Here is a 25,914-nt window from a genome sequence, read left to right as displayed (position 1 = left end):
GATTTGTAAAATGTATGAGTGACTAATGCCAAGCTGAACATCTGCACAACATGCACACAAACCTTTCAAAATCAAGTCTTGCATCACTGCTGACATTGTGGCAGGAATAAACTGTATTTATCAGGAAAATTACAGGCATCTATTTCTGCCTCAGCAATGCCCTGGTTGACAAATTCAAATAAATAATTCCCTAACTAAATTAAGACAGCACACAGGAATATTATAACAACATTAGAAGTTGGGAATTATCTCTATTAGAGATAATGGTCTATTACTTATTACTGTAGACACAGGAGCTAGATTTACAGGAATAATGATTACATGCAAGTAGAGAGAGAGGGAACAAAAGCCAGCAAAAACACAACACGCATTTCCTTTTAAAATGAAAAATTATCTCCCCAATTATTACTTTTCAGAAATGTGTTCAACCATGAGACAAAGTCATTCTTTTACTTATTAATTTAAATGAGGGAGCATGACAACTTTTTGGCTTTGAACTATTGAGTAACAAAGCCATGTTAGTTCTGACACGAAGAACATTTTATGGATTATTGCGAAAAAACAACTGCTCAGGATCAGAGAAATCTGGTCAGAACATCACATGGACTTCCCTCCCAGTATGGACTATCAACGTCTCCCGCTGCTTAGGAAAGGCAGCTAACTTGCTGAAGGATCCATCACACCCCAAAAACACTCTGTTCTCCATCATCCCATGGGGAGGAAGGAACAAGAGTATGAAAGAGCACACCAGAGCCTTTGGGGAAGAACTTCCCAAAACCATCAGGTTCCCAAATAAATCCCCCAACAGTGACTTGCCTGCTCCTAATCAAGACTTTTCTCCCCATTCTAAATCTATATTCTGTGAATTGTGCTTTTTACACAACTCTATGAATGTCAGAGCTAACCTGTTAAACTGTTTGCCGATGAATCCTTCTCATTGTACCAGATATAATGTGCCACTCTCTTCTCACTTTACGTGGATGATTCAGAACAGCAAAAACACCAATCTCCGAAGGTGCTCATGATACCACGGTAGTGAGTTGTCTAGAAATGGACGAGGAGTGAGCGTGCAGGAGGGATACTGAAAACTTGGCTGAATGTTAGAGACAGTAACCTTCTATTCAGTGTCACCAAAACCAAGAAGCTGATTATGAACTTTAGGAAAGGAAAGGCAGAGGTTTATGATCCAGTGATCATTGGGGATCAAAGGTGGAGAGGGTGGGAGTCACTATCTCGGAGGATCTTTCCTGGACCCAACACACTAATGTCATTGTGAAGAAAGCACATCAGCACCTCTGCTTCATCAGGGGTTTGTGGAGGTTTGATATATTAGAAACCTTGGCAAACTTCTACTGATGTGCAGTGGAATGTGTGCTAACTGGCTACATCACAGTATGGTATTGGAGCACCAATATCTCGGAGTGGAAAGTCCTCAAAAGGTAGTGGACACAGTCCAGGCCATCACAGGCAAAACTCTCCCCACCATCGAGAACATCTGCAGAGAACAGCAGCAATCATCAAAGATCCACACCACCCAGCCCACGCTCTGTTCTCACTGCTGTCATCAGGAAAGAGGTATCAGTGCCACTAGACTTGCACCACCAGGTTCAGGAACAGCTGCTCCCCCTCCACCATCAGACTCCTCAACAACAAACTCAATCAGGGACTTATTTAAAGAATCTTACTTGGCACATAATATTTATTTATTTATTTATTCTGCATTGCATAATTTGTTTACATTTCTTTCCTTGTTTACATTTCTATTTTTTGTATATGTATCTTTCCTTGAGTAGTTTTTTGAATCACCGATCAGTAGAAATTCTGCCTGGCTCATAGGAAAAAGAATCTCATGGTTGAATATGATGTCATATATGTACTCTGACAATAAATCTGAACTTGAACTTTAAATAAACTGAAACAGAAATGTTTATCAGTGAATGGTATAAGGCTCCAAATAAAAATAGCACCTTTCAAAATAAGGCTATTTTGCTGAAAGTACTTCCTATCTCCTTTTTTTTAGCCATTCTTATTTTAATTATCCTCAGCTATTCTGAAGTGAGTTAATTCTTTGACCAGTAAACTTCTTCCATGGTGAAGGAACAGAATAACAAAGATGAATTCAGGATCATCACCTGAAGTCGTCATTACAGAACTTACACAAATAGTGTCAAAGAAATCAACACAATTTGGGGCGTGAGAGGGAAAAACTGAAGGAGACATGATGGAGAATGGAGCTAAAGACAGGCAGAAACCCAACCTATGATCAGGGAGAGGAGAGGCAGAAGGAGAATCACAAAGATGCTCACAGTGGATGCAAATAAATGAAGAGAGAAAGATGGTAATACTGAGGCAAAATCAAAAGTTATCAAGTCAAGTTTATTGTCATCCAATTGCACAAGTACAACCTGAGTAAAATGTGCAGACACACAACTAGACGTAACACACATATAGACAAAAAAAGAAAAAAAATTATCTATATACACTTACAGGGCTGATAGGTATATAAAAATATGGATTTGTAAATATGAGAGTTTCGGATGGTTAGTGTGAACAGTTCCTTTGATCATTCAGCATTCTCACTGCCACTGGGAAGAAATTGTTCCTTAACCTGGTGGTACTGGCTCTGATCCTCCTGTATCTCTTTCCTGACAGATGCTGTGTGCAGGGAGGAAGGGGTCTTCAATGATTTTGTGCACCCTCTTCAGACATCAATCCCATTAGATTATGTTGATCTAATGAGAGGGAGACTCCAGTGATCCCCTTTACCATTCTTACAGCCCCGTGGATTGACTCTGATCCATTTCACTGGAGCAACTGAACCACACTGTGATGCAGCCGGCCAGGATGCTCTCGATAAAGCTCCTGTAGAAGGTATAAGATGGTGGCCAGTAGCCTTGCCTGGTTCAGTCTTCTCAAGAAGTGTAGTTACTGTTGCGCATTCTTGACAAATGAGAAGTGTGTACACAATAGGGCACTAGTGAAGTGAACCTCAAGAAACTTGGAACTCTTCACTACAGAGTTATTGATGTGTAGTGGAGGATGGTCATTCCACATCCTCCTAAAGTTCACGATCATCTCCTTCATCTTGTCCAGGTTGAGTCTCAGGTTGTTATTCTTACATCAGGTCACAAGATTGTGCATCTCTTCTCCGAAGTTCCACTGTTGTGCCATCTGCAAACTTGATGTCTCTGAGCTGCATCTGACATTGCAGTCATGAGTCAGCACTCAGCCCTGCAGAAAAAAAGAAAGGTCCTGCTGACAGATACAGGGAAAGGTCCAACTGACAGTAAAAAAAACAGAGAGGTGGATGTTACCATGTTATACAGGCATAGTGAGGAGATATTGAGGAGACAGCCAAAGATGATTGAAACACACAAGGAAAAAAGGAAGAGGGATATACACAAAACCACAATGAAGCAGAAAAGTGCATCACCCATCATAGTCGTTGGATTTTCCCATGTTCGTTGGAAGTTCAACATTCTTTTGCCAGAGTACAAGCATGACATCACATGAGAAAGAGGGCTCATTGGAAAATTGAAGCTTTTGGGTTACACTTAGGGAGCAGGGTGAGGCAAACATGTTAATGTATGGACCCCAATGTATGAATCAGACGGAGGTTTTATCAATTTGGAAAGCAGTCCCAAAGTATTTGGATAAGCACCAGCAATTGGTGTGAGGAACTGAGCATCCAATATAATCACTTTGTCCACAGTCACGGAATTTGTATCTTATAGCACACATCACAAATCATCCTCCAGAAACCCAGGTATAAAATCCCTGATCTTTAAGTGAAAGCAAAAAAATGAGATTTAAATTGCAGCACCCATCTGTGGAGAGAAACAGAATTGATGGAAGGTCATTGGCCTGAAAAACTAACTCTTACTTCATGGATGCTGCCTGACCTGGTGAGTACTTCCAGCAGTGGTCATTTTAGTTTCAGATTTCCGATTGTCGTCTGTTTTCAATAACACTGGACCATGATGATTTTGATTCCTGAACACTTTTGGGTGTATATTGTGGATTTTGGGCTGCTGATCATGAAAATCACCTTAAAAATGTCCTGTTATGTATCATTTTTTTATATATATGACAGGAAATCAGAAAAATAGATTGCCTACTTCAAGCTACAAAACCATGAAGTGCAGCATGTCATTTAGTTTTTTTTTTCATTCACACTCAGACGTCTTACCTGCTGACCTTGGTAGAGTCAGTGACAAACATGGTGGAAGGTTTCACCAGGACATTGTGATCATGTAAAAATGTTATCAGGGCAAGTATTAATGGGTGGCCAATTATTGCTGGACACTGATGTGAGAGGCATCAGATGCTGAGTACAAATGAAAACCAGCGGCAAAACATTTTTAGGACTGTTGAACTGATGCAATGTGTCAACATTATGATGTGATTAAACATGGTAAATTCAATAAATGTTAATTTAATGTTTCTCCAACTTCCTACGTGTTTCAGCAAACCTGAAATTATCTTTGTATTCAGCTTGAAGTTGTCTATCATAATTCCCAATTTCTTTTCAGGAATCTTTTGGGGAAAAAAAAATGTTGCCCAGTGTAATTTGATTGTTAATCTTTAAAATGTAAAAACAATTCACAAGCAAAAATGTTCTAAAAGTGGATGTCCATGCCTTTTACTGAATCATATTCTCCTCACCAATCCACATCTAAATCCTGTGGAGAGTATTAGAGCAGAAATCCCACAGTCTTAGAATATTATATCCCCAGAATCCATGTTCATTTATTCAGATGATCAGATTTACCATTTAACATATAAAATATGCATGTAACTTTTCATTTAAATCTGCAGGGCATACATGTTCCAGACACATATCTAATTACTAAATATTTGTTCAGTATCTAGAGCAGACTTGAAATCCCACAATTTCCAAACATTTTCATTCTGTGAATCTACAGCAGAAAATGGAAGCAGCGCGAATGACAGTTTGACTATTTTCACACTGCATTGGTTGAAAAGGGTTGATTTTTTCATAAATCTAAAGCACTGTTTGCTTAACAAATAATAAATAAGAAACCTTTCCACACTGTTAATTCAATGAATTCATAAGGCAGTTGGATCGATATCAAAAAGGCCAATATTCAGCATCGTACAAATGTTACCAGGTGGATTGCATTAATAAGTGAAGAAGCCTTTTTGTCATAAACAAATAAAGTTCATTGATGCAAAGATCCTTAAGCTTCCAATTTAATTTGAACCTTGTACTTTATAGATTTAAAACCATGAAAGTCTTAGCTACTCTGACTACATGGCATAAATTACTATTGCAGATCTACTGACAGTCATCCTCCACACCTTTCTTTTAAAGAATCTAAGTAGCACTCATCTCAGATGAAAGGACACAGAGTAATGGCTTGTTAGAGCAGCAGAGCTCATATGCCAGACTGCTGTTCAACAACTGAAGCTCGGCATTTAATATGATCATTCCCCAGAGGCTGGTGGAGAAGCTGTCCTCACTGGGACTCAACACTCCTCTCTGTAAGTGGATTCTAGACTTCCTAACAGAAAGACCACAGTCTATCCAGGTCAGAGTAGAATATCTGAACACTCATGGCTGTGTGGTCAGCCCATTCCTGTTCACTCAACTGACCCATGACTTCAATGTCAGATCCAGCTCCAACAGTGTCATTAAGTTTGCAAATGATACAACTATGGTCGGCCTCATCAGCAACAATGAGGTGGAAAATCTCATGAAGTGGTGCAAGAGTGACAACCTGAGTCTCAACATGGATAAGATGAAAGAGATGAACATGGACCTCAGGAGGACCAGGAATGACCACCCTCCACTACACATCAACAACTCAGCAGTGGATTAGAGTAGAAAGCACCAAGTTCCTTAGCGTTCACATAACATCTTTTCACTTGTCAAGAAGAGTCAACAGTGTCTGCATTTCCTGAAAAGACTGAAGCAGGCAAGGCTACCAGGCACCATTATAACAAACTTCTACTGGAGCTCTATTGAGAGCATCCTGGCCGGCTGCATCACATTGTGGTAAAGTTGCTGCAGAGAAATATATCAGAGGTCAATCCACAGGGAGAATCACTGGAGTCTTCCTCCTCCCCATCGACAGGATCTAGAGGGATCGTTGTCTCAAAAGGAAGCACAAAATCACTAAGGACCCTTTCCACTGCACACACAGTATTTATCAGCTGCTTCTATCGGATAAGAAATACCAGAGGATCAGAGCCAGCACCATCAGGCCAAGGAACAGCTTCTTCCCACAGGCAGTGAGAATGCTGAATGAACAAAGGAACGACTCACACTGACCCTCCCAGTCTCTCATATGTACAAAACAATGTTTATTTATGTATCTGTATATATGAACACTTGTCCTGATTGTGTATTGTTTCTCTGTATGTGTGTTAGATCTGGTTGTGTGTCTGCATGTTTTGCACCGAGGACCAGAGAACGCTGTTTCATTGGGTTGTACTTGTGCATTCAGATGCTATCACAGGACCAGTGACCTTGATTCGAATCCGGTGCTGTATTGAGGTGTTTTTTAGGTTATCCCCGTGACTGGCGTGGCTTTTCTCCGGATGCTCTAAAACATACAGGACTGTAGGTTAATTGGACAGCATGGGTCTCAATAGCTGGAATTGGCTTCTACCATGTTGTAAATAAAATATTTTTTAAAAAAAGAAATATAAAACAAATTACAGACATTTCAAATGCAATAGGAGCACAAAGACAGCAAATTTATTTCAGAAATCACCAATTGGGTATCCTCATCATAGTCCCACGACGGCAAATGACAGAATTTACTTTGTAGTTCACCCTTGCAGTGTGAGACAACAAAATCCTGAGGTACGCATTTTCAAATTCCTGGGCATCACCATTTCTGAGGATCTGTCCTGGGGGCCCTCATGTCATTTCAATAATGAAAAATGCTCGTCAGGAAGATTTGAGAGAAGTTTGAGGAGATTTGGTATGTCACCAAAGACTCAGGGAAATTTCTTCAAGTACCATGGAGAGCAATGTGTCTGGTTGCATCCTTGTCTGATATGGAGGGTGCCAATGCACTGGACAGGAAGGAACTACAGAGAGTTGGGAACTCGGCCAGTGACATCATGGGCACCAGTCTTCACTCCACTGAGGTCGTCTACAAGAGGTGGTGTCTTCAGAAAGTAGCTTCTATCCTCAAGAACCTCAACTACCCAGGCCTTGCCCTCTTCACTCTGCTACCATCAGCTAAAAGGTCTCAGAGCCTGAAGATGAGCACCCAGCTGCACAAAAAGAGCTTCTTCCCCTCCACCATCAGATTTCTGAATGGACGATGAACCACAGACACAGACACTCTCCTATTTTCTTCCAGCACTCATTTATGTTTGAAATCACCAGCGATGCTGCTGCAAAATAACAAATTTTATGCCATGTTCATGGCAATAAATTCTGATTCTGAGGTTGTAGTCCTGATTGATGGAAATCCATTAGATATGCAGAACGAAGCAGCTGCCATCTGTTTTAATATGGAAAGGTCAATATGACAAGCAGTTGATCCATCAATACTTACATAATGACAACTTCAGTATTTGGATACTTTCAGAACAAATTTTCAAAATCATTAAACAAATATGAAGCACAATGTACTTCAAAGACTAGACCCCAAATTTCCCACAGTCAGGGCAAACAAAACCTCACATTAGATTCTGATGAGCAAGTACTGGCTTGCAAAATTGAAACTCATTTGGGAGGATGTGGATCCATGAAGGTTCACAGCACAGAAACAGGCCCTGCAGCCCAACTTTTCCATGCTGACCAAGGTGTCTAACTAAGCTAGTCGTGCTTGTCTGTGTATAGCCTGTATCCCTCTAAACTGTTCCTATCCCTATACCCGTCTCAGCACCCTTTAAGCATGGTAATTGTACCTGCCTCTACCACATCCTTTGGTAGTTCATTTCACATTCTTACGACACTCTGTGTGCAAAATGTGCACCTCAGGACCCTTTTAAATCTTACCCCTCTCACTTTAAATCTATGCTAAAACACAAAAATCTGTAGACACCATGGTTGAAGTAAAAACAGCATGCTGGAGAAACTCAGTAGGTCAAACAGTGTCCATTGATGAAGGGCTCAAGCCTGAAACGTAGGTTATGTATTTTTACCTTTGCTGTTTAAAGGACACTGTTTGAACTGGTGAGTTTCTCCAGTTTTGTGTTTTTAAATCTATGCTGTCTGAATCCAGACTTTCCTACCCTTGGAAAGGACAATTTACCTTTTCTATACCCCCTTGTGATTTTATGTACAATATTTAGTATTCAAATACAATAGAGTCACATTTAGAGGCATCTTTTTTTCAAAGATTGCTCGACAGGATTCATTGAAATCAAGGCAATATATGGGTTTGACCAGCAGGCAAACAATTCTAGACTGAGCCCTTGATGAGTCAAGTGGAAAAAAGAGCTTGACAAATTGGAAAATAAAAATGTTTTGAACAGTAACCCAGAATGATTAGGAAAATAAATTGTACTAGTAGCAGTAGGACTGTGAGAAAACCATAAGATAATGTTAAATCAGATGGTTAAATGAACAATATTTTACACATTTTCTCACTGTGCACAGTTGGTGGGATCCAAGCTTGTTTTTAAACTTTATTTCCAGCACATTATATACAGTGAGATTTGGATAGGTGCTGTCAGAACTAACTCACAATCTGAGTTGCCACACAGACAAATCCTCACAAAGGATTTCCAGTAAAAAAAAGTCACTGTGTATATATTAAATGAAGAACATTTGTACATATTGTTATTGACATGGTTCAAAGTTACGAAAAAAACCAAAGGATTTTCAGTCCACCCAGGACAAAATGCTGCAGGGCATCTACGCTGCCAGATCACAACAATTTCGTTCAGAAGATAATCTGTGTGGTTTAGAAGTAGTTCACCATCACCTCATGAATTGAAATAGTCCAAGTACATGCTGATGCAGCCAGTGATGTGTTAAGATCTGAAAGTCGACATTAAAGACAAGGCTGATCCCATCCTAAAATCCAAAAAATACTGTAAAACTTTGTTCTTTTCTCGGAATTATTTGATATAATTCCAAACTCTTGCCTGATGGAGCTGATACAGTTTCATCAGCTTCTGAAGAATGAGAAATAGAATGGAAATGATGTACCACATAAAGCTTTGTAACAATATAAGTGCAGTGTGGTAACATTTCTCTGCAGGTTCATTATGAGAAAACAATATTGATGCTTAAATGTGATGTTTCCACTTTCATCACAGTTGCTAAGAGGAACAATCGATTGCAATTACTTCATGCACTCTCAACAAATTCAAGCAAAATTACATATGTGATGAGGGAAAGGAGTACAAACAATTATTTGCCATGTGAAGGTGTTTCATTGATTCCACCAGATGACAAATCTTTATTGATCTACGGCACAAAGGTGGGCATTTGGGTAATTTTGTTGCCACAATATAATTCTATAGCTGAATATCATTGATCACAGCAAAATGCAATATTTGATGCCATGTTCAGATAACTGATTGAATTAGTTTGATTTCCTAACTCACCAAAGATCTCACAGTGACTGCCATTGAGATTGGTCATTGTACTGAAGAAAGTGCATGAAAGCAAGAGAAGATGAGCAAGCCTGGACAAGTAACCAGATGAAGCTTTTAGACATTCCATAATTGCAGATTTAAATTATTACACCGGTGACGTGCTAATTGGGGACATTGCATCATCATTCAAAGTGTTACCTAGACATAGACCCGAGAATGTTACAGAACAGTACAGGACCTTCAGTCCTCGATGTTGTCCCTATCCAAAAATATTAAACCTTTCCTACCACATATCTTTCTGTTTTTCTTCCCTCCATGTGCCTGTTTAAGAGTCTTAAATGCCCCTTATGTCTCAGCCTCCACCACCACCACTAGCAATGCATTCCAGGCCCCCCACAACTCTGTGTAAAAAAAAAATTACCCGACGTCTCTCCTAAATTTCACTCCCTTCACTTTGTACAGATGTCCTCTGGTGTTTGCTACTCCTGCCTTGAGATAAAAGAAATGTCTGTCCACTTATCTATGCTTCTTAGAATCTTGTACACCTCTATTCTCACCCTATTCTTTGGAGCAAAAAGAAAAGTCCTAGCTCTGCTAACCTTGCTTCATAAGACTTAATTTCCAATCCAGGCAACATCCTGGTAAATCTCCTCTGCATCTTCTCCATAGCTTCCACATCCTTTCTTTCATGAGGTGACCTGAACTGAACACAAAACTCTTAAGTGTGGTCTCAGGTTGAGAATTGTAGATGAGTTCTATGCCCAGCACACTGGGATTGCATGCTTGAAGCTTCTTGCGATGAGTTTTTTTTTACTGGTTGAGCATTGATAAAGGTTTGGTGAAGGTTTTGTTCATCTGAGCAAAACCACTTAATACACTAACGCCAGGCACATGGCTGATTTGGACATCTTAATGTGTCCATTTTGTCAAAATAATAACAATTACTTCCTCATGAATAGGCAAAATGGATTGCGGTCAGACATGCAGAGCAGCAGAATACACCATTGAAGAGGTGAGATGAAATACCATATGAATCCATGGCCAACAATGGATCATTGTTCACTTCAAATTTATTTCAGAGCCTTTTTGTAATCTAATAACATTAAACATTTATTGATTCCTCCATGTGTCAATTTGCATTCAGAGAAATAACAAGCACTGGGAGAAAGCTTGAAGAAGCCATTGTTTCAACGTTATCCTAATTTCAGGAGGAATCATTGCTTGAATTCCATATGATTTCATGCTCTCCCTCTAGTTTTATCCCAAAAGAACAATTAATACATTGTCTTTGCATTCATTTGAATAGTGTACCCTAATGAGAGGGGAGAATAGAAAGGGAGCAAATGTAGCACCAGAAACCAATGTCAACTGAGTGAATTAGGATATTAAAATATTTTTTAAAATTTAGAAATAGAGCAGTAACTAGCCATTTTGGTTCATGTGGCTGCCCAATTACCCCACACCTCTGGTACGTTTTGAACTGTGGGAGGATATTGGAGCCCCCAGGAAAAACCCACGCAGACACGGGGGAAACATACGATCTCCTTACAGACAGTGTGGGATTCGAACCTGAGTCCTGATCGTGGGTGCTGTAAAGACATTGCACTAACTGCTACGCCAACCAACAATGATATAGTATCTGATATATAACAAAATTATGTGAACTTATTATCATACACATGTCCACGTACACATGTACCAAAATTCATATTGCTACAGTGACACAGGGACATAGATACACTACAATAGCATAAAATCAAATGACCACATATGCAATGAGATAGAAAAATAGATAATAAATTTGAAGGAATAAATATTCAAAGTTGCAGTTTAGTGCAAAAAAAATGATGTTTTAATGGAGCTGACAAATCTCTCAGTGGTCCTGGAGCAGTGTCTGGTTAAGGTAGTTTGGTTAGGATCACAAGATCAATGTGCTAAGAGAAGGCCTGGTGTTGTGGAGTCAAATCCATCATTAACCCTTTAGATTCCATGTCCCTGTTTTCAGGGACTACCAACAAGCTCATATACTCTGTGTCCCTGTTTTTTGGGACTGGTTTTACACCCAATCATCATATCGGCTTTCGTACTATAGTTTACCCATAGACCCAGTCCAGAGTAAATACTATGAAAGGTTAAAAATGGCCAGAGTCCAAAGGGTTAAAAGAGATACTTGGTTAGCATTGTCAATCATATCAGAAATTAGATGTCGATGATATGCTCACAGCAAGAGAAGTATCAGTTGATGTTGCACAATTCTAACTTTATTCAGGATGTCAATATAGAGTCAATAATTGCAAAAAAACTCACAGAATAATGGTCAAAAGGTAATGGATTCTTCAGTTCCTGGAGTTAGTTTAACATCAAAGACAAGTGCACAGTTGCAGAGGCCAAATAAACTCAGGAAACCAGTCCACAGTCTGAATCAGTAATGACTGTGAAAACTGTTAACATATATGTTACTTGTAAAAGAGAAAAGGCTTCGTGTTGCGTTTGTACACAGTTCTGTAAAGAAGTCATGTGGTCAGAGGACATGGTGACATACAGTCTCATCTGAGGTTGGGATACACACCCTTATTTGAAACTCTTGAAACTGTGACTGTTAATATAAGTAGAAGATTTGGTATGGCACGGTTAGTGTAGTGGTTCGTACAATAGCTTTACAGTGCCAGCAATCAGGACCAGAGTTCAAATCCCGCACTGTCTGTAAGGAATTTATCCATTCTCCCAGTGTCTGCATGGGTTTTCTCTGGGGGTTCCAGCTTCGTCCCCACCATTCAAAATGTACCGGAGTGTAGGTTAATTGGGAAACACGGACTCGTGGGACAAAATGACCTGTTACCGTACTGTATGTCTACATATTTAAAAAAAAACAAAAAATGTAAAATTTAAATTTCAAATTTCTAATTTCAGATCAGTTTTAGATTTATTGTCAGACTACAAACATCACATCACATACAACCCTGAGATTCTTTTTGCTGTGGTTAACGCAGAATTATCACTTCTTCAAATTTAAATATTTAATTTGTAATTGGCCGTGCAAATAAACTTACACAACGTGCACATGTCAACAAATAAAGAAATGTAAACAAACTGACTCTGCAAGACAGATAGGAAAATAAATCCATCAAGTACAAAAGTAAAAGTCCTTAAGTGAGTCCCTGATTGAGTTTGTTGTTGAGGAGTCTGATGGTGGAGGGGAACTTAACCAGAACTCAAGTAATATTCAAGCTACAATTTAGGATACGTAATAGGATATAGAATCAGGATGGGTGTCAAAGTAGTTTGGAAGAAAAGTAGGCAGATTACACTGGAAAAAAAGAGTTTAATTTTGAATTTTCTCTGAAAGGCTGGCATTTATATGACAAGGAAGAAGTGATATTCTGTGATCAACGCATGCCTTTCTCTTCTGGCTGAATGACCTTCTTCATCCATCGGGATATTTAGCCTTTCCGGATAGTACAGCAGACTGCTTTTCACAGAAGCTGGGCTGTGGGCCAACACCAGGGCAGAGCTGTTTAGATGCAATGTGTCCTAACGTGTCCAAGAAATAAAATGACGTCTTGAATCTTTTTAACTGATAGATTGATGCCAGTCCAGGATAACAACTTCCACTCATCCGCATTCCAATTAATCTCATCATGTAGTTGGCAACTCTTCCAGGATATCAATGAAGAAAGGGCCACTTGGATATTGACCAGCCAAGTATCTGACATGCTGAATTGTGTTTTATTTATCATTGTTTGCAATCTATGCGTGGATTGCATCTGGTTAACTAGTGAATGAAACTTACTTCTGCAACTGGTATGTATATTTAACACAAATAATTCATGGACACTTGTCCAAATGGCATCTCGAGACCGAGACAATATGGTAAAATATCCTTCTCACCTTCTTTCTCTATTTCCTCCACATGAAGTCACATCACCAAATTTGGATTACACAGAGAACTTCATCATGAATGAGGAAGTGTTGGTGCCATGGATAACTGCTCATTCTCCACGTTACTGATGGCCTGCTCCAGTCTGCAACTCCACAAGGCCATTGCTGAACACAGGCGCAGACCCCCATGCTGGCAGGGTTTTAAATAAAACACCACTGACTCATTTAACAGGCCACCGTCAGTAGGACTGGGTGGTAGGACCCCGCGGGGGAATTGCCTCTCTGCTCCCCACTCTTCCCGAGTCCAGCACTGCTGGTATAGCAGCTCTGGCAGTAAATTGTCACTTGGTGTCTCTAGGAACTCTCTGTTGCTTCCCTTTCTCTGAATGTAAGGGTCACCAGGAAATGCTAATGTAAATGGTGAATCTTTGCCTGAAAGCAGAATAAAGGTAATTTGTGGAATATTACATTTCTGTTTTTTGACATGATACCAAATGGTATCTGATCTGATCTGAACTCTCCTGACCTATGGATCAGAAGATTCCAGGTTCAACTCCTGAATGACCTCAAAACATTTTACATGAATGTGCAGGGAATAGTGGGATAGGTATTATGTACAAGCTACAGAGTTTTAGCTTAATATTTTATGTTTACTGCAGGTATTGTGAGTTGAAGGGCCTGTACAAAGTTCTAATGGGATGACCCAAAGTTCGAATGGCCTATCACTTTTATGCCCATAGATTAAAAAAGGCCACTCTCCCCTTGACAATAAAGGTTACAGAAAATAGATTTCAGAAGTACTCGTTTACAAACTATGCCTGGGGGTAGCTGCTGAATCTTTTTGAGAACGTGAAAAACCATTAGCTGTACGAGCATTTCCCTTTTCCTACCGCTCCTTGTCTCAGAAGACACTGAATACCAATTGTTCAGCTGATTTGATATTCTTCCCACAAACAGTTTTCATTAAAGTTAATACCGTGAGTAAACCAGAAGCTGATACCCTTAGAGCTGTTTTGCACTAACAACCAAACAGCAATATTACTCCGATGAAGGATGTGGGTCAAAGATATGCAAATAGAACTGGCTCAGAATGCCAACGGTTGCCATGGATGAGTTGGACCAATGTGCCTGTCCTGTACTTCATGATGCCACTATCGAGCGATTGTCTTTATCCGTTTTACATGTATTCCTAGTTGCCAATGTCAACTGAGTGAAACATGAAAGTCTGCAGACACTGTGATTGTAGTAAAAACACTCAAATGCTGGAGGACCTCAACCAGTCTCGCAGCATCCAAAGGAGGTAAAGATCTATTACAGACGTTTCAGGCTTGTTACCTGATTCAGATTTAGAATTTACCACTGATCGGTACCAAAGCTTTTCCCAACTCTGATTGGAACCTTTAGGGGTGGAAGTCTGTGACTTGAAATGTGAGTGGTTTTTCTTTCCACAGGTACTGCATACCTACAAAGTATTTCCAGTATTTATTTCAGATTTCCAGCATATCTGCAGAATTTTTCCATGTTTACTTTACAGTCTGTCCATCAGGGAACTCAAATGGAGCAAAACAGTGAATAAAAAAAAAAAATTGGGTGAGGTTGCTTGAAATCTGCTGCCAAAATACCCATGGGTTAGAGGTCATAAGTAGCCTTGGCACCACAGACTAAACAAATCTGATGTATTCTGACCTCCATAAAAAGATTGCGAGCAGTGATGAGAACTCCGTCGGATATCTTGGAAATGATAACAAAGTCTGCAACACCAGCGAGAGATGGCATTTTGGCAAGTGGCCACTATCATTTCCGTAATTAAGTTTACAAACCAATCCTTTAAATAAGTGTCATTTACAAATTGCTTGCCAACAATTGCACTGTTTTATTATAGTACAATTGCATATGTTATTTGACAACACCCACAGTTATTCCATAAAAAGACGTTTGCCATTTAAAGGACTTTTATTCAAGCAACAGCTTTTCATGCTTAGCGAGTTTTGCAGAACCATTTTAAGCCCTTGTGTATGTAAGAAACTAAATAAACTGCTGTTTTGCAGGAAAAGCCTTAGGTGAGCAAGATCCCATGAGCCGTTCTGTAATGAAAGATGCCATAAGAAAGAGGAGGGTTTACAATGAAGAACTAAGGGACTAAAGTTTGTCAGCCCGCTCATTTTATGTCACACACAACCTTCCCCAACCTGTCCCGCTTTAGAGCCAGGTTTTAATAAACAACTGCTACTAGACCATGGCCATGAAGTTGGACTCGCACTGCAAATCATTCAGCAAGGCAGCTCAGAGAAAAATTGCAGAGAAAAAGTTGAAAGGTTTGCAGACTATGTTATTCCTTGGATCTCAGAACAGAATGGCTCATTTGGACCCTATTATTTTCAAGTACACTTCAGTACTGACATTACATTTCTTCTGTTGCATTTCCATTGATCACTAAACAATCAAGGCACAGTCTCTCCCTCATGGCTGCTTTTGGGGGTTCACGTATTTTGCAGAAAGTCAAATCGCCCTTTGCTTCAAAAGGAAGACCAATCCAATAATGAATGTCGTTAGCTCATCAACTCCCAGCAGATTGAGGGAAGGTGTCACTGACATCAATCGGAATTTAGTCATCAATAACCTGCCAATTGGGATGTGCCAGGGTAACCTGGCCTCCTACATCAGTATAGCCTTAGCCCAAGTGTGAACAAAGCACTGAGTTCCAGTGTGAGATGAGAGTGACTGCATTTGACACCAAGTTCAACAACAAAGCCTGCAGTCTCTGAGATTGTAGTGCAATATATAGAAGTGCTGGAGAAACTCAGCAGGTCACAAAACAGGCAGTCAATGTTTTGGACTTAAGGCCTTCATGAAGGTCAGGTCACACTGTGATGCACTCTCTGTGTACCAGTCCCAAATTCACTATCATATCTTGGTGAAGCACTCAGGCCTGAAACATTGCTTAGCCTTGACTTCCTATAGATGCTGCATGACCTGCTGAGTTTCTCCAGCACTTTTGCATTTTTACTTGGCTAAGGCTGGTAAATTTGAAATGAATTGTTATTAAGGATAAACACTTCACTGACAAGATCCATATCCAGCACAAAGATACATTGTTGTGGGTATTGGGGACCAAAGTTCTCAGGCTTAGGATATCACTTGTAATGTGGTTCAGAGCAGTGTCCTCCATCAACCACTTCCTCTTGCTTCATCAATAAACTTCCCCCCCATTTTTGTGGATGAGTAATGTTGTTCCATTCCAATCAGAATTCCTCAGATAAAAGACATGATAATCTGCAGTAAGGCCTGGATAGATGAATGAATGAACAAGAGTTTATTGTCATGTGTATGAATATTGATGCACTGAGAGAGCAGCCTGACGTAGGCATTCCAGAGGTCCAGGTGATCTAACACAGAGTGAAGGGCCAGCAAGTAGTTTTGTCATTAGGCAAATTGAAATGGGTCCAGCTCCTTCCTGAGACAGGAGTTGATTGGCTCCATGTCCAAATTGAAATGGGTCCAGCTCATTCCTGAGGCAGGAGTTGATTGGCTCCATGACCAGCCTCTCCAAGCACTTCTTCACAATCGATATAAATGCCACCAGCTAGTAGTCACTGGAGCGGGTTACCTACTTTTCTTCAGTGTTGGTGTGATGCAGCTTGAAGCAGCTGGGGACCTCAAACCACAACAGCAAAAGGTTAAAAATGTCCACAAAACTCCAGCCACTTGGTCCATGTGGATTTTAAGGATTTGGACCTGAAAGATTTTAGAGGTTCCTTTCATGTCAGCCTCAGTGACTGGAAGTCCAGAGTCTCCAGGAGCTGTGGGGACTTGTGAGGATATAACATTGTTTTCTCTTCCTAAGCAAATGTACAAGGTATTCACCATGTTTAGAGCAGATGCATCACAATTACACAGAACACTTGGATTCACCTTGCAAGATGTGGTGTAATGCAAGATCTGCAAAGCTGAGGCTCCAGCTTAGATCAGAATTTTTTTTTTTTCATTAGTAATGTTCTTCCAGTCTGCTTTCCCTGTGTGTCACTGAACATCCTGATATGCATCCTATTGATTGGATCTTCAATAGGTTACGCATCATCCAGTCAGGGGTCACCCGGATAGCCTGAGGATATGCATATCCATGCATTTTCTAATAAAATCGGTAACAACTGTGACATACATGGTCATTCAGGTTTTCTGCTGATTCCTTCCACATGCATAGTCTACTGATTCCAAATGGTCACAAAATCTCTCCTGACCATCTCTGTGCAATCTTCACAACCAGTGCAATGCTCTAGGTCAGCACAACATGGGGTGAAGGGCTTAGACTACGTTGTAGAGTTCTATGTTCTTCATTCCTTTCTGCCTGCAGAAAGGAGAAGCTCAGCCAGATGGAGCAATGAGTGTTCTTGAAGGTAGTGAACAGAGGTTGAAAATGTTTGGTCCTCAGTTTTGGTCCTGAGGTTGGTCCTCAGTTTTGCAGAGAAAGGTGGTAGTTTGGAATTACCTTCTTTAGGCTGTGCAGATAATATGCAGTCATGGAAGTGTAAAGGTCAGGTATGATATATGTTACTAAGTATGCCACTTCTGCATGAAGCCTTTAGTCATGTGTGTACCACTGTGTGCCCGGATCGGGGCCTCCGCCTGCCTCACTCGACCAAGGCCGGGGCCGCCGCCTCCCCTTCACTTTTGTCCGGATTGGGGCCACCGCCGCCTACCCTCTGCCCGGACTGGGGACGGGGCCGCCGCTGCTTTCCCTGTGCCCGGACTGGGGCCGCCGCCTCCTTCTTTCTGCCCGGACCGGGGCCTCCACTTGCCTCACTCGACTGACCTGACAAATTAACAAACTGTTGGACAGATGAAAACTGCACTAAGATGGTAAATCAGGGTCCTCACCCGGGAAGAGACATATAAGGCAATTGAACAACTGAAAAGTGGCAAAGCAGCAGGTATGGATGGAATCCCCCCAGAGGTCTGGAAGGCTGGCGGCAAAACTCTGCATGCCAAACTGCATGAGTTTTCCAAGCTCTGCTGGGACCAAGGAAAGCTGCCTCAGGACCTTCGTGATGCCATCATCATCACCCTGTACAAAATCAAAGGCGAGAAATCAGACTGCTCAAACTACAGGGGAATCACGCTGCTCTCCATTGCAGGCAAAATCTTTGCTAGGATTCTCCTAAATAGAATAATACCTAGTGTCGCCGAGAATGTTCTCCCAGAATCACAGTGCGGCTTTTGCGCAAACAGAGGAACTACTGACATGGTCTTTGCCCTCAGACAGCTCCAAGAAAAGTGCAGAGAACAAAACAAAGGACTCAACATCACCTTTGTTGACCTCACCAAAGCTTTCGATACCGTGAGCAGGAAAGGACTTTGGCAAATACTAGAGCGCCTCGGATGCCCCCCAAAGTTCCTCAACATGGTTATCCAACTGCACGAAAACCAACAAGGTCAGATCAGATACAGCAATGAGCTCTCTGAACCCTTCTCCATTAACAATGGCGTGAAGCAAGGATGCGTTCTCGCACCAACCCTCTTTTCAATCTTCTTCAGCATGATGCTGAAACAAGCCATGAAAGACCTCAAAAATGAAGACGCTGTTTACATCCGGTACCGCACGGATGGCAGTCTCTTCAATCTGAGGCGCCTGCAAGCTCACACCAAGACACAAGAGCAACTTGTCCATGAACTACTCTTTGCAGATGATGCCGCTTTAGTTGCCCATTCAGAGCCAGCTCTTCAGCGCTTGACGTCCTGTTTTGCGGAAACTGCCAAAATGTTTGGCCTGGAAGTCAGCCTGAAGAAAACTGAGGTCCACCATCAGCTAGCTCCCCACCATGACTACCAGCCCCCCCCACATCTCCATCGGGCACACAAAACTCAAAACGGTCAACCAGTTTACCTATCTCGGCTGCACCATTTCGTCGGATGCAAGGATCGACAACGAGATAGACAACAGACTCGCCAAGGCAAATAGCGCCTTTGGAAGACTACACAAAAGAGTCTGGAAAAACAACCAACTGAAAAACCTCACAAAGATTAGCGTATACAGAGCCGTTGTCATACCCACACTCCTGTTCGGCTCCGAATCATGGGTCCTCTACTGGCATCACCTACGGCTCCTAGAACGCTTCCACCAGCGTTGTCTCCGCTCCATCCTCAACATTCATTGGAGCGACTTCATCCCTAACATCGAAGTACTCGAGATGGCAGAGGCCGACAGCATCGAATCCACGCTGCTGAAGATCCAACTGCGCTGGGTAGGTCACGTCTCCAGAATGGAGGACCATCGCCTTCCCAAGATCATGTTATATGGCGAGCTCTCCACTGGTCACCGTGACAGAGGTGCACCAAAGAAGAGGTACAAGGACTGCCTAAAGAAATCTCTTGGTGCCTTCCACATTGACCACCGCCAGTGAGCTGATATCGCCTCAAACCGTGCATCTTGGCGCCTCACAGTTCGGCGGGCAGCAACTTCCTTTGAAGAAGACCGCAGAGCCCACCTCACTGACAAAAGACAAAGGAGGAAAAACCCAACATCCAACCCCAACCAACCAATTTTCCCTTGCAACCGCTGCAACCGTGTCTGCCTGTCCCGCATCGGACTTGTCAGCCACAAATGAGCCTGCAGCTGACGTGGACATTACCCCTCCATAAATCTTCGTCTGCGAAGCCAAGCCAAAGAGAAAGACCACTGTGTGCTTGGGCCAGCTCTAGAATGCACATTACTCTGTGCATTCTGAACATGACTGAACCCAAGAACCCACAAGAAAACACATTTTACAACAAAAACATTCAAACTGCATAAATGATGAAACTGTGTCTGAGAGAGAGATAAACATGGCATGGAAATACAATTATTTTCATAGCACTGTTAACCTAGAGGTAGCTCCATTTCTATAGTATTAATATGCAAATATATTCAGTTCACAACAAATATGTCAAATAATTAACATTTTCATTGAACACGTATATGACACAAGATGACAAATTTTAGCATTGCTGGTATTGCCTTTCATTAATTTTAATGAAACACTTAAACTAATTATGAAATCTGGAGGTTACACAGAAAATGTTGTGAGATTGATTCACAGAACAAATATCGGAAGGCTGTTTGACTGGCGGCTGAGTCTCAAAACAAGGGACACAGCCTCGGAATGAGGGCATGTCTTTAAAGAGGGAGATGATGTGAAACACCAATACATTATGGATCATAGATTCTCTATTTCTTTGGCCTTGGACACTCAGTCTATGGGATTATTCAAGGCCAGGCTTAACTTTTAGGCATTAGGGAAATCAGAAGATATCTGAATGTGTGGTCAGAAGGCAGAGAATCGGGCTTGGTCTCAATGAATGATAAAGCAGATGTGAACACAACTCAGCCGAACTTTTCCCTTCAACATCAGCCTCAAGGAGATGTTGGGAGAAGTTATCCTCTGTGTCTCTCAGACAATTGGGTTCCTTCAAACAAGGTAAGTCAATTAATTTTATACCTGTGAGTACAGTCAAAATATACATGGATCGTGTTTTTCACAAACTGAAAATTTGTAAAGTATCAAGATCAATAAAGAATGTATTGTTGGAAATGCAGTACAAGTGTATAACAAGCTTGCATGAACAACCATGTGATAATGGCCAGATTCTCACATTTTTGCTGACATTAATTGAGAGAAGAATATTGAAGGAGGGGGATAGATCAGCTCGTTATCATAATAACAACCTTGCACTCAACACTAGCAAAACCAAGGAAATGATTGTGGCTTTTAAGAGGAAATCAAGAGAACATGAACCACTCCTCATCGAGGGGTCAGTGGTGGAGAGGGTCAAGAACTTCAAATTCCTGTGTGTCAACTTCTCGGAGGATCTGCCCTGGAGCCACCCCGTTGATGCAATCACAAAGAAGGCTCTCCAGCAGCTATACTTTGTAAGGAGTTTGAGAAGATTCGGAATGTCACCAAAGACTCTCAGAAACTTCGACATGTATACCATGGAGAGCATTCTGGCTGGTTGCATCACTGTCTGGTATGGAATTACCAATGCTCAAGACAGGAATAAATTCCTGAGGGTTGTTAACTCGGCCTGTGACATCAGTCACCAGACTTCACTCCATTGTGACTCTACTTGAGGCGGTATCTTATAAAAACAGCCTCTATGCTCAAGGACCCCCACCACTCAGGCCATTTCACTCTGCCACCATTGGGAAAAAGGTACAAGAGCCTGAAGACAAGCATTCAACTGTACAAGGACAGCTTCTGAATGAATAATGAACCACAGGCACATCTCATTTTGTCTTTTTCTTGCACTACTATTCTTTATTGTTATAAGGAGGTTTATAGAAATGTTTACACAATGACGCTGCTGCAAAACAATAAAGTTCATGACATGTTCATTCTGATTCTGACCAGCGCATCTGGAAAAACTGAGTGAAGAGCATTTCTATGAGCCTTCTTATAGTCATTTAATGGAGAAAATGGTTCTTCTGGTCTTAACCAAAAGCTGACGTCATTAACAGTGCAGCAGTCCCTCATATATTTTTGTGCTCGACTTTTTGGATGTTACGTGTTGACAGCAAATATATGCAATTGGCCACAAGTTCAAAGCACAAAGCCTCGTAAATTAGCCTTTGTTATATTCGGCAAATTATGGGTAGGAAATAACTTTCACAAATGTCTGATGAGAAAGCATGTATTGGGCTTTCTTAGTATCCCATCTCAATGCAGTTCTACATTTTCAATAAGCAAGGCTGAAATCTTCATTGAATTAAGGAGATGGAAGATAAAAATGTGTGCCTGGAAGGCTTTAATTTACATCTTTTGAATAGCCTGGTTTCTGTCATTGAAGTTAAAGTTAAGATAGAGTTGGCATGCTGGATGAGGAACAAGACAATTATATTCTGTCTGAAAGAAGAACCTTCAAAATTCTATTTAATTCTTCCTATATTACAATAGAGACCATGCCTTTGTAGAATATTGAGGGCATCAGTCACACCTCAGCATTACCAGCTAAATGTATTTTTCAACCGACAGAAATTTTCTCAGTCAACTTCAGCCTGAATCCTTTCTTCACTGAAATATCTCTTTTTCCTTTTCTATTTTTTCACTGTACCTACTAACTCAGATCTGGCTCAGGTCAAGGACCATGTTCTCTGCAGAATTCCCCTCTCTCTCTCAGTGTTCTGATCAGATGTTTTTACACACAGTTTCTGAATTTGGCATCACAAAGACACTCAGAAATGCTGGAGGAACACAGCCGGTCTTGCAGCATCCATAGGAACTCAAGGTATATAACCAGATTTCAGGCCTGAGGCCTTCTTCAGGTAGAAGCAAAAAGCCGGCATAAAGATGGGGGTGGGGGGGGGGAGGTGGGGGGGGAGTGGCGACGAGAAAGGGGTAAGAATGGGAGGGGAAGGAGTCCAGACCAACAAAGAGATCTCCCAGTCTGCATCCTCCGATGTAGAGGAGACCTCAACGGGTGGTCCGGATGCCATAGATGACCCCTGCAGATTCACAAGTGAAGTGCTGTTTCCCTTGGAAATACAGTTTGGGGCCCCAAATAGTGGGGAGGGAGGAGGTGTGAACACAAGTCAAGCATTACCGGGGTAGGTGCCAAGGGGACGATTGGTGGGGAGGGAGGAGGTGTGAACACGTTAAGAATCACCGGGGTAGGTGCCAAGGGGATGATTGGTGGGGAGGGAAGAGTGGAAAGGAAGCCACAGAGGGAGGGGTGGTCCCTGTGGAAGGGGTGGAGAGGGGAATATGTGTTTAGTGGAGGATCACGTAGTATGTGGCAGAAATGGCACAGGAGAATTTGTAGGACATGGAGGCTGATGGGGTGGGAGGTGAGGACAAGGGGAATCCTCTCCTTGTTGAGCATGGGGGCGTGGGGAGTCAGGGAAGATGTGCGGGTAATAGGGGATAGGCAGGTGAGGGCCGAGTTGATGGCAGTAGAGGGAAAGCCAAGTTGTTTGAAGAAGGAAGACGTCTCAGATAATCTGGCATGAAAGACCTCATCCTGGGAACAGATTCGAAGGAGATGGAGGAATTGAGAGAAAAGAATAGAATCCAAACAAGGGACAGGGTGTGAAGAGATGTAAGTGAGATAGCTGTTAGTGTTGGTGGGCTTGTAGAAAATGCCTTGGTGAGGTACTAGAGTTCCTTGCAGGGTCATATCAAAGGGGAAGCCTCGGGTACCTGAATAGGTCCCAGCTAAGCCTGCCTGTCTGTGTGCTTTGTAGATCAATCCATTCTGCAAGTCTACACAGGCAAGACCCCTCAACTCTTCCTCCGGTATATCGACGACTATATTGGGGCTACCTCATGCACCCATGATGATCTTGTCAAGTGAACTTCATCCACTCATCTCTGATAACACTCTCTCCTTCCTGGATCTCTTGCGTCTCCAATTCGGGAGACAAGCTTTCCACCAATATAAATTACAAATCTACTAACCCCCAAAACTACCTTAATTATACTTCCTCACACTCTGCCCCCTGTAAGGATTCTATCACCCCCTCTCAATTTCTCCATCTCTTCCGCATCTGTTCCTAAGATGAGGTCTTCCAGTCCAGATCTTCCGAAATGTCTGCCTCCTTCTATAAGTGTGGTTTCCTTTCCACCATCATCATCTCAGCCCTGACCTGCATCTCCCTGGCCCCCTCTGCCCCCAGATGCAACCAACATAGTCTCCCCCTCATCCTCACCTACCACCCCAACAACCTCTACATCCAACACATTATCCTCCAGGATTTCTGGATGATAGTGGTGGAGGAGGGATGGCTGGATCTATTGAAGAGAAAAGAAATAAAGGACTTTAAGACCTTCAGTATGGGAAATGGAGGTGTATAGTGATTTGGAGGGAACTAAAAGTTGTTGAAGTGATGGAGGGCATGTGAAGTGTCGCAGATATAGGTAGGGAGGGACTGGTCCAAGGGGGACAAAACGGAGTTAAGGTAAGTTGAGACCAGTTCGGGGGCAGGAGCACGCAGAACCGGTGGACCTGCCAGGACAACTAGGTTTGTGGATCTTGGGTACGAGGTAGAACCAGGCAATGCAGGGTTGGGAAACAATGAGGTTGGAAGCTGTGCTAGTGAGATGACTGGAAGTAATGAATTCAGAGATGGTGTGTGTTACTGTAGTTTGATGAGTTTTGGTGGGGTCCTGTTGGAGGAGTAAGTTAGAGGAGCTGTCTGAAAGTTGTCATCTGGCTTCGGCCAGATGGAACTCAATACACCACCCCAAGATCCCTCAGTACATCAGTGTTGCTAAGGTTCCTTCCATTTGCAGTTTACTCACCATTTACATTCTACCTCCCAAAGTGCAACACCTCACACTTGTCTGGATTAAACTCTAGATGCCATTTCTCTGCCCATATTTCCAATGATCTATATCCTGCTGTAACCTTGGACAACTTTCACTACCCACAGTCAACCAATTTTTGTGTTGTCTACAAAGATAAGACAACATAGATGAGAGAACTGAGAATCTTGTTCATTGATATTCAGCTCATCTTTGGCATCAAATCAATGAGAAAACGTGTTCGTCCTATTTGTCAAATGTGATTACTGACATGTCAAATAGATCATGAATTATGGTTCAAGACAATCCCTATCAGCCAGCCTCTCAAAGGCAATATTTTTCATCTGAGTTATATTTAATACATTATTGGTATCAGAGTAATTCTCGACAGTCAATACAAGTCCTATCCATGTCAATGCAATTATGAAGAAGCCATGCTAGAGCTATATTTCATTAGGAGTTTGAGGAGATACGGTATGTCACCAAATTTCAACAGGTGTTCCGTAGAGAGCATTCTGACTGGTTGCATCACTGACTGGTATGGACAGGGAAAGGCTACAGAGGTTTGTAAACTCACCCACGCCATCATGGGCATTAGTCTTTCCTCCATTAATGATATATTAAGAAAGCAGCATCTATCATCAAGGACCCTCACCACCCAGGCTATGCCCTTTTCTCACTGCTACCATCAGGAAAAAGGTACAGGATCCTGAAGATGAACACTCAACAGCTTCTTTCCCTCCGCCATTAAATTTCTGAATGAACAATAAACTCATGGACACTACCTCACTTTTCTCCATTTAAAAAAAAATCTTGTATTTATGGAATTGTAATTTTCTTGTAAGTTTTTCATCTTGCTCTGCACTAATATAATTCTGCCACAAAACAATAAATTTCATGATACATTTTCTGCTCAGGAAATTGTGGCTTCATGTCCCCTTCTGGAACAAAGCAGGGATTTCACATTGTGGAATGTTCTTCCTTTGGAATAGGATGTTCAACTGAATCTCCTCGTGATGCCTTCCCACCAATACCCTGCCATTCCTTTCTTAGACAGATGCAAAAGATCTTCAAGGAAGAATAGAGGTCACCCTGACATCAAAGCCAACAGATACACCTCAATCATCATAAATTTCAAGTTGACTGTTACATGAAACCAGATGCAGTGATAAAGGTGCTTTTGTGAGCAGTCCAACTGGACATGAAATACATAGAACAACAAGTAAGA

General features: G+C 41.7%; 1 protein-coding gene and 1 long non-coding RNA gene across 21 annotated transcripts in view; one reads left to right on the top strand and one right to left on the bottom strand.

Moving 5' to 3' along the window:
* LOC138749886 (NT-3 growth factor receptor-like) overlaps positions 1 to 25,914 on the bottom strand; it is an 894,662-nt gene that overhangs the window by 644,759 nt on the left and 223,989 nt on the right. The gene's annotated exons all lie outside the window — the stretch shown is intronic.
* Positions 9,303 to 13,758, top strand: LOC138749898 (uncharacterized). Its single transcript, XR_011348932.1, has 3 exons — positions 9,303 to 9,416; positions 13,116 to 13,335; positions 13,451 to 13,758. It is a non-coding gene; the product is annotated as an uncharacterized lncRNA (long non-coding RNA).

This window comes from Narcine bancroftii, chromosome 14, assembly GCF_036971445.1.
Source record: "Narcine bancroftii isolate sNarBan1 chromosome 14, sNarBan1.hap1, whole genome shotgun sequence".
NCBI lineage: Eukaryota > Metazoa > Chordata > Chondrichthyes > Torpediniformes > Narcinidae > Narcine > Narcine bancroftii.
Note: the sequence above shows the minus strand (reverse complement) of the source record. Positions and strands in the feature narration are given on the sequence as shown.